This window comes from Pseudorca crassidens, chromosome 4, assembly GCF_039906515.1.
Source record: "Pseudorca crassidens isolate mPseCra1 chromosome 4, mPseCra1.hap1, whole genome shotgun sequence".
NCBI lineage: Eukaryota > Metazoa > Chordata > Mammalia > Artiodactyla > Delphinidae > Pseudorca > Pseudorca crassidens.
Genome location: NC_090299.1, coordinates 134,495,845 through 134,511,982, shown reverse-complemented (window position 1 = coordinate 134,511,982; position 16,138 = coordinate 134,495,845). Strand labels below are relative to the sequence as shown.

Below are 16,138 nucleotides of genomic sequence, written 5' to 3'. Positions count from 1 at the left end.
CACCAAAAGCAACTAGAGAAAGAACAAACAAAAACCCAAAGCTAGTAGAAGGAAAGAAATCATAAAAATCAGAACAGAAATAAATGAAACAGAAACAAAGAAAGCAGTAGCAAAGATCAATGAAACTAAAAGCTGGTTCTTGAGAAGATAAATAAAATTGATAAACCTGTAGCCAGACTCATCAAGAAAAAATGGGAGAGGACTCAAATCAATAAAATTAGAAATGAAAAATAAGTTACAACTGACACTGCAGAAATACAAAGGATCACAAGAGACTACTATAAGCAACTATATGCCAATAAAATGGACAACCTGGAAGAAATGAACAAATTCTTAGAAAGGTACAACCTTCCAAGACTGAACCAGGAAGAATAGAAAATATGAACAGACCAATCACAAGTAATGAAATTCAAACTGTAATTTAAAATCTTCCAGCAAACAAAAGTCCAGGACCAGATGGCTTCACAGGCGAATTCTATCAAACACTTAGAGAAGAGCTAACACGCATCTTTCTCAAACTCATACAAAAAATTGCAGAGGGAGGAACACTACCAAGCTCATTCTACTAGGCCACCATCACCCTGATACCAAAACCAGACAAAGATACTACAAAAAAAGAAAATTACAGAGCGATGTCACTGATGAACACAAATGCAAAAATCCTCAACAAAATACTAGCAAACAGAATCCAACAACACATTAAAAGGATCATATACCACAATCAAGTGGTATTTATCCCAGGGATGCAAGGATTCTTCAATATATGCAAATCAATCAATCTATGTGATACACCATATTAACAAACTGAAGAATAAAAACCATATGATCATCTCAATAGATGCAGAAAAAGCTTTTGACAAAATTCAACACCCATTTATGATAAAAACTCTCCAGAAAGTGGGCACAGAGGGAAGCTACCTCAACATAATAAAGGCCATATATGACAAACCCACAGCAAACATCATTCTCAATGGTGAAACACTGAAAGCATTTCCTCTAAGACCAGGAATAAGACAAGGATGTGTATTCTCTGCTATTATTCAACATAGTTTTGGGAGTCCTAGCAATCAGAGAAGAAAAAGAAATAAAAGGAATCCAAATTGGAAAAGAAGAAGTAAAACTGTCACTGTTTGCAGATGACATACTATACATAGAAAATCCTAAAGATGCCACCAGAAAACTAGTAGAGCTCATCAATGAATTTGGTAAAGTTGCAGGATACAAAATCAATACACAGAAATCTCTTGCATTCCTATACACTAACAATGAAAGATCAGAAACAGAAATTAAGGAAACAATCCCATTTACCATTGCAACAAAAAGAATAAAATACCTAGGAATAAACCTACCTGAGGAGGCAAAAGACCTGTACTAAGAAAACTATAATATACTGATGAAAGAAATCAAAGATGACAAAAATAGATGGAGATATATACCATGTTCTTGGATTGGAAGAATCAATATTGTGAAAATGACTATACCACCCAAAGCAATCTACAGATTCAATGTAATCCTTATCAAATTACCAATGGCATTTTCCACAGAATCAGAACAAAAACTTTTACAATTTGTATGGAAACACAAAAGACCCCAAATAGCCAAAGCAATCTTTTCTTTTAATTAATTAATTTATTTATTTTTGGCTGTGTCGGGTCTTCATTGCTGCGTGTGGGCTTTTTCTAGTTGTGGCAAGCGGGGGCTACTCTTCATTGTGGTGTGCAGGCTTCTCATTGCGGTGGCTTCTCCTGTTGTGGAGCACAGGTTCTATGCACTCAGGCTTCAGCAGTTGCGGCTCAGGGGCTCTAGAGAGCAGGCTCAGTAGTTGTGGCACATGGGCTTAGTTGCTCCTCAGCATGTGGGATCTTCCCAGACCAGGGCTCGAACCCGTATCCCCTGCACTGGCAGGTGGATTCTTTTTTTGTTTTTTTGCAGTACGTGGGCCTCTCACTGTTGTGGCCTCTCCTGTTGCGGAGCACAGGCTCTGGACATGCAGGCTCAGAGGCCATAGCTCACGGGCCTAGCTGCTCCATGGCATGTGGGATCTTCCCGGACTGGGGCATGAACCCGTGTCCCGTGCATCGGCAGGTGGACTCTCAACCACTGCGCCACCAGGGAAGCCCTGGCAGGTGGATTCTTAACCACTGTGCCACCAGGGAAGTCCCCACCGAAGCAATCTTGAGAAAGAAAAATGGAGCTGAAGGAATCAGGCTCCCTGACTTCAGATTATACTACAAAGCTACAGTAATCAAGACAGTATGGTACAGGCACAAAAACAGAAATATAGATCAATGGAACAGGATAGAAAGCCCAGAGGTAAACCCACACACCTATGGTCACCTAATCTATGATAAAGCAGGCAAGAATATACAATGGAGATGATAGCCTCTTCAATAAGGAGTGCTGGAAAAACTGGACAGCTACATGTAAAATAATGAAATTAGAACGCTCCCTAACACCATACACAAAAATAAACTCAAAATGGATTAAAGACCTAAATGTAGGGGACTTCCCTGGTGGTCCAGTGGTTAAGACCCTGCATTTCCAATACAGGGGCCCTGGGTTCGATTACTGGTCAAGGAACTAGATCCTGCGTGCCGCAACTAAGAGACCGAATGTCGCAACTAAAGATCCCACATGCTGCAACTAAATATCCCGCATGTCGCAACTAAAGATCCCATATGCCGCAATGAAGATCCCTCATGCCATAATGAAGATCCCGCATGCAGCAATTAAGACCCAGTGCAGCCAAATTAAAAAAAAAAAAAAAAAAAAGTAAAGTCCTAAATGTAAGGTCAGACACTATAAAACTCTCAGAGGAAAACATTGGCAGAACACTCTTTGACATAAATTGCAGCAAGATCTTTTTTGACCCACCTCATAGAGTAATGAAAATAAAAACAAAAATTAAAAAAATGGGACCTAATGAAAATTAAAAGCTTTTGCACAGCAAAGGAAACCATAAACAAGACCAAAAGACAACCCTCAGAATGGGAGAAAATATTTGCAAACGAAGCAACTGACAAGGGATTAATCTCCAAAATATACAAACAGCTCATGCAGCTCAATAGCAAAAAAACTAACAATTCAATTAAAAAATAAAAAATGGACGGAAGACCTAAACAGACATTTCTCCAAAGACATACAGATGGCCAAGAGGCACATGAAAAGATGCTCAACATCACTAATTATTAGAGAAATGCAAATCAAAACTACAATGAGGTATTACCTCACACCGGTCAGAACGGCCATCATCAAAAAATCTACAAACAGGGACTTCCCTGGTGGTTCGGTGGTTAAGACTCCATGCTCCCAATGCAGGGGGCCGGCTTCAATCCCTGGTCGAGGAACTAAGATCCCACATACCACAGCTAAGCCCACACAGCACAACTACTGAGCGCTCGTGCTCTAGAGCAGCAGTCCCCAACCTTTTTGGCACAAGGGAGTGGTTTTGTGGAAGACAATTTTTTCATGGATGGGGGGAGGGGGGAATGGTTCCGGTGGGAATGCGAGTGATGGGGAACAATGGGGAGTGGCAGATGAAGCTTTGCTTGCTTGCCCACTGCTCACCTCCTGCTGTGCAGCCTGGTTCCTAATAGATCAGTGCAGCCTGGGGGTTGGGGACCCCTGCTCTAGAGCCCGCATGCTACAACTAGAGAGCCCATTCGCCGCAAAGAAGAGCCCACATGCCGCAAGGAAGACCCAGCACAGCCAAAACAAACAAACAAAATCTACAAACAATAAACGCTGGAGAGGGTGTGGAGAAAAGAGAACCCTCTCACACTGTTGGTGGGAATGTAAATTGATACAGCCACTATGGAGAAGAGTATGGAGGTTCCTTAAAAAACTAAAAATAGAACTACCGTATGACATAGTAATCCCACTCCTGGGCATATACCCGGAGAAAACTATAATTAAAAAAGATACATGCACTCCAATGTTCATTGCAGCACTATTTAAAGTAGCCAGGACATGGAAGCAACCTAAATGTCCATCAACAGAGGAATAGATAAAGAAGGCCTGGTACATATATACAATGGAATATTACTCAGCCATAAGACGGAATGAAATTGTGCCATTTGCAGAGACGTGAATGGACACAGAGACAGTCATACAGAGTGAAGTAAGTCAGAAAGAGAAAAACAAATATGGTATATTAACACATATATGTGGAACCTAGAAAAATGGTACAGATGAACGAATTTGCAAAGCAGAAATGGGACACAGACTTGGAGAACAAATGTATGGACACTACGGGGGAAAAAGGGGGGGTGGGATGAATTGGGAGATTGGGATTGACATATCTACAGTACTGTGTATAAAATAGATAACTAATGAGAACCTACTGTATAGCACAGGGAACTCTACTCAATGCTCTGTGGTGACCTAAATGGGAAAGAAACCCAAAAAGGAGGGGATATACGTATACGTATAGCTGATTCATTTTGCTGTACAGCAGAAACTAACACAACATTGTAAAGCAACTATACTCCAATAAAAATTTTAAGAAAAGAAATAATGATTATGTGACATGATAGAGGTGATAAATATTGCTACAATGGCAATCATAGTATAATATGTAAATGTATCAAATCACCATGCTGTATGCCTTAAATTCAAATAATATTATGTGTTCAATATATTACAAGAAAAAAATGCAATAAGCATCATCAATATCAAAACAGATCAAGCAGAAGAAATTTTCCATGAGTTAGCAGACAGTAAGTTGAAAGTATACACTCAGAGGAGAGCAAAGATAAAGAGTGAAGAATGACTATGTGATCTATAGATACCATCAAAAGAAACATCCTATAAATTATGGAGTCTTAGAAGGAAAAGGTATAGACAGAAGGCTTATTTAAATAAATAGTGGCTGAGAACTTTCCACGTCAGGGAATAGATCTGGATATCCAAGTTCATGAAGTTCATAGGGTACCAGACAAACTTAACTCAAAATAAAAAAAATTCTTCTCCAAAACACATTATAGTAAAATTGTCAACTATCAAAAACAAAGAATCTTAAAAGCATCAGGAGGAGAGAGGCTTATAACTTACAAGAGAACCTTCATAAGATTAAAATTTGATTTCTCAGCAGAAACCTCACAGACCAGGAGAGAGTGGGATGATATTTTCAAATTGCTCAATTAAAAAAACAAACAACAAAAAAACCCCTGCCAACCAAGAATATTCTATCCATCATAACTATCCTTCTTAAATGAAGAGATTAAAAACTCTTTTCAAAAAACAAAAGCTGAGGGAGTTCATCATCACTAGATCTGTCTTAGAAGAAATTGTAACAGTTCCTCAAGCTAAAATAGAAGGACACTAAATAGGACCATGAAAACATATGAGGATACACAATAGACTTGTAAGTATATAGTTAGGTAAGAATACTTTAATAGTGTGATATGGTGGCGGGTTAAACAGTTAAATTTAGTATATAAAGATTAAAGAATTAGATTATTAAAAATAACTGCAGCTATAATAATTTTAACGTGTAAACAGTATACAAAGAGGTAAATTGTAACACCATATACAAAAATTCACGGATGGGAGTAAAAGAGTAGATTTTTTGTATCTGATGGAAGTTAAATTGTTATCAACATAAAATAGACTGTTGTATCTACAAGACATTTTCCATGAGCCTCATGGAACCACAAAGCAAAAACCTACAGTAGATTCAGAAAATATAAAGAGAAGGAAGTCATCACATACCACTACAGAGTATCACTAATTCACAAAGAAAGGCAGCAAAAGAGGAAAAAAGGAACAAGAAACAACAAAACATCCAGGAAACAATAAGATGGCCTTGGTAAGTCCTTACCTATCAATAATTACTATAAACATAGATATATTAAATTCTCTAGTCAAAAGTCATAGAGTGGCTAGATAGTTAAAAATACAAGATCAAACTGTATGCTGCCTACCAGAGATTCACTTCAGGGTTAAAAACACAAATTGGCTCAAAGTGAAGTTTAGAAGAAGATACTCCATACATGTGGAAACCAAAAGAAAGCAGTGGTAGCTAGAGTTACACCAGACAAAATACCAGACAAAATAGACTTTAAGGCAAAAGCTGCAAGAAGAAAAAATTTAAGGTCATTATATAATGATTATGTTGTCAATTCGTCAAGAAGACAACACTCAAATAAATATGCACCCAACAGTGGAGGACCTTAATGTATTAAACAAATACTAACAGATTGAAGAGAGAACTAGACAATACAAAAAAAGTGTAGGGGTCCTTAATACCCACCATTCAACAATGAATAGATCATCCAGAAAGAAAATCAATACGGAAGTATTGAATTTGAATAATACATTAGACCAAATGGACTTAACAGACAAAAACAGAACAGTCCATCCAACAGCAGCAGAATACATGTTCTTCTCTACTGCACATTGAACATTCTCTAGGACGGATCATGTGATGGGTCACTAAACAAGTCTTAGCAAATTTAAGAAGACTGATACCATACTAAGCATTTTTTTTTAGTGATTCAGTTACATATATATATATATATATATATATACACACACACACACATACACATTCTTAATATTTTTATATTTTTAATATTCTTTTCCATTATGGTTTACCATATAATATTGAATATAGTTCTCTGTGCTATACAGTTGGACCTTGTTGTTTTATCTATTCTATATATAAAATCTTACATCTGCTAAATCCAACTCCCACTCCACTGTCCCATAAACCCCTCCCCCTTGGCAACCACCAGTCAGTTCTCTATGCCCGTGCTTCTGTTTCTGTTTCATAGGTAGGTTCATTTGTGTCATATTTTAGATTCCACATAAGAGATAACATATGATATGTCTTTCTCTTTCTGATTTACTTCATTTACTAAGTATTTTTTCAACCACAATGGTAAGAAACCAGAAATGAACAACAGGACAGAGTCTGGAAAATATACAAATATGTGGAAATTAAACAACACGATCCTAAGGAATCAATGGGCCAAAGAAAGAGTTAAAAAATACAAAATAGGGCTTCCCTGGTGGCGCAGTGGTTGAGAGTCCGCCTGCCGATGCAGGGGACACGGGTTCGTGCCCCGGTCTGGGAAGATCCCGCATGCCGCGGAGCGGCTGGGCCCGTGAGCCATGGCCGCTGAGCCTGCGCGTCCGGAGCCTGTGCTCCGCAACGGGAGAGGCCACAACAGTGAGAGGCCCGCGTACCGCAAAAAAAATAAATAAATAAAATAAAAAATAAAAAGACTGAATCATGAAAAAATAAAACAATCGCAAACTGACAAAATTACTATTAAGGACATTGAATCAGTTCTGAAAAACCTCCCAACAAAAAAATACCAGGACTAGATGGCTTCACTGGTGAATCCTACCAGACTTTTAAAGAAGAATTAATACTAATTATTTTTAACTGGATAAATCTTACGAAGCTATTTGTGGATGATACACTTTGCATTTTATAAATTCACTTGGGGAGACACACACTCAACGATATACAATAAGTTAGAGCTATTGGTTCTGAATCTTTGATGTCTGAAAATATTTATCATTTGAGTTGGGCTATATTTCAGAAATTTAACACAATTGAGCATACATTAATAAAATGATTCTTGTAAACTTTTTTCAAAATACAAAGAAGTGAAAAAGAACCATATGTCTGTTGCATGAGTGTGGAGTATAATGGAAACTTACAAGAGCAAGGCTTGACTGACTACAGACTCCACTTGAAAAGCCAATGTCTTTAATAAACAAAGGTGACAATGTTTATTTTTCACAGCAAACTACAAGCAAAGGAAAACTAAGAAGAAATTCGAGTTTCCAGATCTACCATGATGGCTTATGCACATTTCTCAGCGAATCACACCAAATCCTTACTAAAGATACAAGAAATATATGAGCTCATAGCAAAGGAATCTTGCAGAAAGCACCTGAACCAGTGAACAGCAGGAGTAATGGGACAAATGATTATCAGGTGACTGAAGCACACAAGACACATTATCACTGCTGTGGGATTCTAGGTGAAACACATAAGAAAAACATAATCTGAAACTAACATGAAAAAATGTCAATTTTATACAAATTTCAGTCCACATATACCTCCCATGTTCTCTGACTCTAATGCTGTATTTAAATAGTTTTTCTTTTCAATATACAGAGCAAGTCTCTCCTAATTACTTTTTTTTTCAGAACTTTGAGTTATCTGGACCACTAATGCCATCCCATTTAAAAGTGCATTTTCTTAATCCTGTTGTGAAAAGTTGATGTTGCATTCAGATGTACATTAATCATTCCATTTCCCCTTCTTCACTAATACCTCAACACCTGAAAGTATCCCATAGGGAAGTTTGGATACTAATGCCTTCCCGTGTTGATCTTTCACAAAAGGAATAGGAATTTCGATAGTTGAAGGTCATTAATTCATGGTGAGAATTCTCCGTGCTCTATAGGGAGCCTGGATGCAGACAATGGGGAAAAGGCTCTGGAACACAGGGGAGAAATATTCTGAAGAGCTGACTAGAACTATCATAAGAAGGAAAAAAACAAGTAGTTGAAAACAACCTTGCTAGGGAGGAACGTCAGAATTAGAAAATGAAAGGTTTGCAGGTTCTCAATCCATGACGTTTCAGGAGGAAAAGCAGACACAGCCTCTGACCCAGGACAGGACATTTACCTGAGAAACTGCCATTTCGTCCTCTTCTACCTCCTGCTCTTGATCATTTTCTCATTGACATCATGTTGAGGAATCACATCAGCATCTTGAGAATATGCCTTCAACGGCAACAGCACAGCTCCTTCACCTGTTCCCACCATACCCACAGGCAAAAGGCCTTGAAACGCTGAAATGCCAACCTTCAGAAAAAGAGAGATTCAGGAACAATGAGCTCCTGCGTGGAGACCAAACTGTGAGCTTTTTCTTTCCTGTCTACACGTGCTCTGCCCTCACACAGATGCCCAGAAACTCTGCTACAGCATAGAGCAAGTGGGCTGCACTGCCCTGCCCCTTCCAATCCCACGTAGAGCAGACACCGATACCTCCCCAGAGGCAAAAGGACCAAAGACTGGAAGCAACTCTCATCAAGGTACCCAGGCAGCCCTCATACTTAAACCGGGCCTAACCTTTGAATCACCTGGAGTTAAAACAACGCAGATGCTCCCACCCAGATCAAGAGACTCTGTGGGGAGGGCACAGGTGATGTTATTGCTAAATACTCATCGTGTAATACTAATGAGAAACTGCATGGGAGCCACGTAGCAAACATTTCTTCCAAAGCTTTAAAGTGCTTACAAATTTGGGGGGAATCCAGGCCCCACTCTTAATTATGATTCTCCTGTGAGGCTCATGAAATGACATCTTTAACAAGCTTTTTGTTGGTGCCGATGTTACTCTGTCAGGCCCGTATTCAGTAGCACTGAGCTAGAGCTATATGGCAGAGGGCACCTGAGACCACTGAGTAGCGTGAAGGTTTGGGGTAAGAACTTCCAGAAGTGCAGGTTCCCTGGGCCTGATTCGTAGGGGCTGAGCAAGGTATGGCCTTGCTGTTGCCTAGGGGATATGCTGCTGGGTTGGTGGGAATCACATGGTGGGTTTAGGGTTGTGTGAGGGTGGCCCTTAGAAATCTACCCAAAGATACCCTTAGTCCTCAGGTCCTTCAGCCCCCCTCCTCTCAGGGCCCACTTGACTAGCAGGAGTACTCGGGAGGAGGGCATGACCACCCGTCCTCAGGGGAGCTGAGACCCCATACCCCAAAAGATTCAGAGCACGGAGTTGTTTGCATCACAGATTTGTCTGAAAGTAAATCAAAGGCAGCAGTGGAGGGTGGATTAACACTTGTGTTGGGAATGGACAGAAGCCTTTGAAAAGGACGCCATGAATGCATATTTGATGATTCACAAAGGAAGTCATGATCTATGTTAATAAAGCACATTATAACTGAATCAACAGATCAGAATTTTTTGTTGATTGCGTGTGTGTCTATGTGTGTGTGTTATAAATTGTGTTGCCACAGTTTGTTCTCCCCCCACCGTCACGTATTTATACTTTCTCACATCTTTAAAGTGCATTCATTAAGGTAAAAATTAGAGAAATGCATATCTACTTTTCGAATATTCTTTGAGAATATTGAATCTTTTGAAAATTTTATTTAAAAAATTTTTTCAATTTTTAAGATAATTTTTAAAGGTTAGTTTCCATTTACATTCATTATAAAATATTGGCTATTTTCCCCATGCTGTACAATATATCCTTGAGCCTGTCCTACACCCAAGAGTTTCTACCTCCCTCTCCCCAACCTCTACAGTGCCCCTCCCACCTCCCCACTGGTCTGTTTGTTCTCCATACCTGTGAACTTACTTCTTTTTTGTTATATTCACTAGTTTGTTGTATTTTTTAGATTCCACATATAAATGATATCATACAGTATTTTCCTTTCTCTGACTTATTTCACTTAGCATAATGTCCTCCAAGTCCATCCATGTTGCTGCAAATGGCAAAATTTTATTTTTTCATAGCTGAGTAGCATGGTGTTGTATATATAGTTAAGCCCCTACATACAAACAAATTCTGTTCCGAGAGCACGTTCGTAAGTCCAATTTGTAAGTCCAGCAAAGTTAGCCTAGGTACACAACTAACACAAGAGCTATATAGTACTGTACTGTGATAGGTTTATAATACTTTTCACACAAACACATAAAACATTTTTAATCTTACAGTACAGTATCTTGGAAAGTACAGCAGTACAGTAAAACAGCTGGCATACAGGGGTTGGCATCGAGTGAACAGGCAAGAAGAGTTACTGACTGGAGGAGGGAGAGGAGGTGGGAGATGGTAGAGCTGAAGGATTGTCAGCAATAGGAGATGGAGGGCAAGTTGCAATTTCACTCGCTCCTGACGTTGATGGCACAGGTTCTGGTTCCTTTCTGAAACCAGATGCACGTTCGCATCTTTGAAACTTGATGGTTTGTATGTAGGGGACTTACTGTGTGTACGTATGTGTATATATACATATATATATATACACATACATACATACACACACCACATCTTCTTTATCCATTCATCTGTTCATGGACACTGAGGTTGCTCTTATATTATGGCAATTGTAAATAGTGCTGCTATGAACATTGGGGTACATCTTTTTGAAACAGTGTTTTGCAGGTATTTTTGGATATACACCCAGGAGTGGAATCACTGGGTAATGTGGTAGTTCCATTTTTCGTTTTTCAAATCTTTTAGTATACCCCAATAAGTGTTTCAGGCTCCACATACCAATGTCTTCAAGATTTTAGTGGTTTTTAAAAGAGCCTTTTTTCTTTTTCTTTTTTTTTTTTTTTGGCTGCAAAGCTTCTGGGATCTTAGTTCCCCGACCAGGGATTGAACCCAGGCTTCGGCAGTGAAAGCCAAGTCCTAACCACTGGGCCACTAGGGAACTCCCAGACAAATTAGATTTAAAATAAGGACTGTTACAAGAGATAAAGAAGGACACTACATAATGATCAAGTGATCAATCCAAGAAGAAGATATAAAAACTAAGTATTTATGCACCCAATATAGGAGCACATGAACACATAAAGCAAATATTAACTGACATAAAGAGAGAAATTGACAGTAACAAAATAAAAATAGGGAACTTTAAAACCCCACTTATAACAATGAACAGGTCATCCAGACAGAAAATCAATAAGGAAACTCTGGCTTTAAATGACACATTAGACCAGATGGATGGATATATACATATATGGCATATTTCCTCCAAAAGCAGCAGAATACAGTTCCTTTTCAAGTGTACATGGAACTTTCTCCAGGACAGATCACATGCTAGGCCTCAAAACAACCCTCAGTAAATTTAAGAACACTGAAATCATATCAAGTATATTTTCCAAACACAGTGCTATGAAACTACAAACTGACTATAAGAAAATAACTGAAAAAAAACCCAAAACACATGGAGGCTAAACAATATGCTACTAAACAACCAATGGATCACTGAAGAAATCAAAGAGGAAAAAAAAATACCTAGAGACAAATGAAAGTGAAAACACAACAGTCCAAATCTACAGGATGCAAAAAAAGCAGTTCTAAAGGAGAAGTTTACAGTGATACAAACTTATCATAGGAAACAAGAAAAATCTGAACTGTACAACTTAACCTTCCACCCGGAGGAGCTAGAAAAAGAAGAACAAAGCTCAGTTAGTAAAAATTCTTTTAAAAATCATAAAGATTAGAACAGAAATAAGTAAAATAGAGAGTAAAAATCAATAGAGGGCTTCCCTGGTGGTGCAGTGGTTAAAAATCTGCCTGCCAGTGCAGGAGACACAGATTCGAGCCCTGGTCTGGGAAGATCCCACATGCCACAGAGCAACTAAGCCCGTGCACCACAACTACCGAGCCTGCGCTCTAGAGCCCACGAGCCACAACTACTGAAGCCCGCGCACTCTAGGACCCGCGTGCCACAACTACTGAGCCTACACACCTAGAGCCCATACTATGCAACAAGAGAAGCCACCGCGATGAGAAGCCCATGCACTGCAATGAAGAGTAGCCCCTGCTCGCCGCAACTAGAGAAAGCCCACATGCAGCAACAAAGACCCACGGCAGCCAAAAAAAAAAAAAAAAGAAAAAAGGACAATAGATTTGAAAGATCCTCTTTCACAAAAGAGGGTATCAAAATGGTCAATAAGTGTATAATATGCTTATTTAAGAGTCATAAGATGTTATTACTCATGAAGGGAATTTAAATTTTAAAAAAAAGAATTGAGGATTCTAATTTAAACATGTAATTAAAGCTAATAGGAATAAAAGAGAAACATTTCAGTACACAGTAGGAAAGCAGGATGTGTGTTTTTAGTTATAAGGAATGGAATTACATTTTATTGAGGAAAAAAAATTCTGTGCATGGTCAGGATTAACTAAATTTAGATTGGAGTTAATTAAGTAAATGGATTTGTACTAGTAAGCTAGTACAAGACTGGAAGCTGAACAAAGTTTCTTACAGTTTTCCTTTTTGATAACAGATTGCGTGAGGTTCTGTGGCCTTAAGTGATCTGTATTTTTTTTTAATCTTTTTGTGACTTCCGTTAAATAAGTATTGTTTCATAGAGACCTATGATCCTGTTGTGTTTTAAAACCTTTTTGATATTTTTAACAAACTTCCCAAATATCAAAATCTAACTAAGTCTCTTTTAGCTTCCAACTGACTCTGGGGTGCTTTAAGGAGCATCCTGCGACAGCTCAGAGATGAATGTTACACTAACTAAGTTTATTTGGTATGTTAACTTACTTCAAAACATTGTCAAGTGATGGGAGGTGAACCTTAGGTTATAGTGTATGGATAGATGTTATTAATATAGCTATTCCAAAATTTATATGAAATTCCTAACATCTAATATAATGTTATCAGCCAAATCCTAGTTATTCTAAAATGTTATATGTCACAGAAGTATCCAGTTTCCTGATAATTGCACTGTACTCAAATCTTTAACCATGCTCTTTTAAGTTTTGTCCTTTATAGACAATCATTATTTTACACTGATGCTTTTACAAAATGAAGATTTTCAAGAAGACTCATAAAAAGAACTTTTAAACAAATGTAAGTTTCAGATAGCCTTTAGATAATACCACTGAACTGGGTAACAAATGACAAAACTCTAATGGAAAACCTGATTACTTCATCCAGATCAACAGGAATTAATTACATGGGACTGAACGAACTTTTGTTTTCCAGAAACACCTTTTCTCTTATGCTATGACCTACAACAAGTTGATAAAGCATATCTTTGTAAACAAAGATGAAACATTTATCTTTTTCTCTCTACTTGATCCTTCCAGAATTTGGCTTCTCCAGCTGGCTCTCCTGTGGACTTGATGGTTTATTATTGGGTTGGCCAAAAAGTTCATTTGGCTAGTGAATACATCGTTCAGTAAAGTTCTTTGTGAAAATGAAAAACGTGTCTTGGGACTTCCCTGGTTGTCCAGTGGGTAAGACTCTGAGCTCCCAAAGCAGGGGGCCCGGGGTTTGATCCCTGGTCGGGGAACTAGATCTCACATGCATGCTGCAACTAAGAGTCTGCATGCCGCAACTAAGAAGTCCACATGCTGCAACTAAAGAGCCCACATGCCTCAACGAAGATCCCGTGTGCCACAACTAAGACATGGTGCAGCCAAAATAAATAAATTAATTAATAAATTTTAAAAAAAAGAGCCTGGCACAAAGTATGAGCTCAATGTTAAAAAAAAAAAAAGAAAAAAGTCTTTTAACTTAAAACCGAACGAACTTTTTGGCCAGCCCAATACAACTGGATTACAACTAGTTATACTAATCATTGTTTTAATTTGTTCTTTGTTTCCAAATTGTTTATGATTTGTCTCCCTGCTGCACTATGACCTTGTCAGTGTTACTACCTACATTACTTATACCCTGCCTATTTTGCTGTCTCTTACAGTACTCAATGTGTAACCAGGCCTCCAACAAAATTGATGGCTAAACATCTTGAGGAAATAAATCACATTTGTAACTCTACATAGAATAATTGTAATAGTGTGATCCGAGGTATGGGGACAAGCAACAAGGGAAAATATCTCCTGGATCATAATAGACTAGTAAGACAGAGGATCCAGAGAATCTTTATCAACGGGGCCTAACCCAGAAATTAGCACCTGGAGTGGCGTATCAAAACGAATTTTCGCCTGATCTGGGATGAGCCTCCTAGCGCCATGGGACAAAAATTGGTCATGAAATGTCTTCCAAATATTGGTCGAATTTCAGACCAAGAGGAGGAACTGATAAATGGAATATTGCCTGCCATATCAATAAACAAAAGATGTCACAGTCATCAGCCACCTCATGGTGAGCTGGTGAACCCTGAGGGAACTCAGGAAGGAAAAGAATACCTGACATCTAGCAGCCATCAGACTGCAGCTACTCACAAAGGTGAGCCCTGAGGAATCTCAGGATGTGAAAACACAGGATACTGGCCCAGATAGCTGAGGTGCACATCAAAGGAATGATTTCAGTGAGCCGCCCAGACTCTTGCACCTTCCCATACATACAAAAGCGCTAAATTCCTTAACTTGACATATCTGTCTTTCTTTAACTAACAACAATCTTTTGACACTCAGACTACCTGCCCTTTGTCGCAAAACTCCTGTATATGCTGGCTCACGGAGCAGTTCTCTCAGGGTTACTTGACGTGCTGCCTCCCAGCTTGAATTCCTAAAAATTCCTGCCAAATAAAACTTTCAACATTGAGGCTGTAAAAATATTTTTGAGTCGACAGGTGTGACTTCCAGGGCAGAGATGCTCTCCTAACCCCGCTGTCTGTAGTGGCCGGCAGCCGAGGGGACCAAAAGGACCACAGGGTGTGAGGCGGCCCAGGCGCCCCCAGCCCAGCTCCACCCTGGAGCCCAGCAGCCCCGCAGCGCCGCTCCTCCACCCAGTCCCACCAGCCGGCCGCCACAGCCGTGCTCCAACTCCACGTCACTGCCCAAGGCCAGCTTGGCGGAGGCGGCAGCCAAGGCCCCAAACGCACCGTCGCCGGCGCACGGGCAGCTGAACATGCCCCAGAAGCGGCGCCGCATCGCGCCGGCCTGCAGGCGCAGGGGGAATCGGGGGGAGGCGTCGGGGAGGGCAGCGCACACATACAGCCGCCAGCAGCCTGCGACCTCGCCGCCACGGTGCGCTCCGCCACACCTCCGTGGGTCCCCTGCGCCAGCCACCGGCCCGGCGGAGTGCGCTCCGCCGTTGGACGGCGGCCTCACGTGACGCGAGGCTTACGTCAGCGGGTTGGCCAATGGAGGGTCCGCGAGGGCCTCGAGGGGCGGGGCCGCCAGCTGCGGTCCTGTTGCCCTTGTCCCCAAGGTGAGCCGCCGCCGGGTTAGGTTTAGGCTTTCCGGGGAGCCCTCCCGGACCGTTGTCCGAGGCTGACAGTGGTACTGTGCTAGCTGTTGTAGAATAACTCTTCGTGGTCTAGCAGTTTCAGTCCTTGCCACTGGGGGAGGTCAAGCATCAGCTCCCCCAGGGATTTCTTAAAACGCCGAATCCCGGTCCTGCCCCACACCCATTGAATCAGAATCTGCCTTTTAACAAGACTCCCAGGAGACTGACCTACACCTTCTCGTTCCGGAAAGGACAAAACGTAGAGATGCTTCGGCAGAGGGCGC

General features: G+C 40.2%; 1 long non-coding RNA gene across 2 annotated transcripts in view; it reads right to left on the bottom strand.

Annotated features, from left to right (window-relative positions):
* LOC137223983 (uncharacterized) overlaps window positions 1-15,667 on the bottom strand; it is a 47,985-nt gene extending 32,318 nt beyond the window's left edge. For both annotated transcript variants that reach the window (XR_010943165.1, XR_010943166.1), the window contains exons 1-2: window positions 15,508-15,667; window positions 8,654-8,832 (exon numbers count right to left, since the gene is read on the bottom strand). This is a non-coding gene — a long non-coding RNA (uncharacterized lncRNA). The remainder of the gene's footprint in view (window positions 1-8,653; window positions 8,833-15,507) is intronic.
* Window positions 15,668-16,138: the final 471 nt, after the last annotated feature.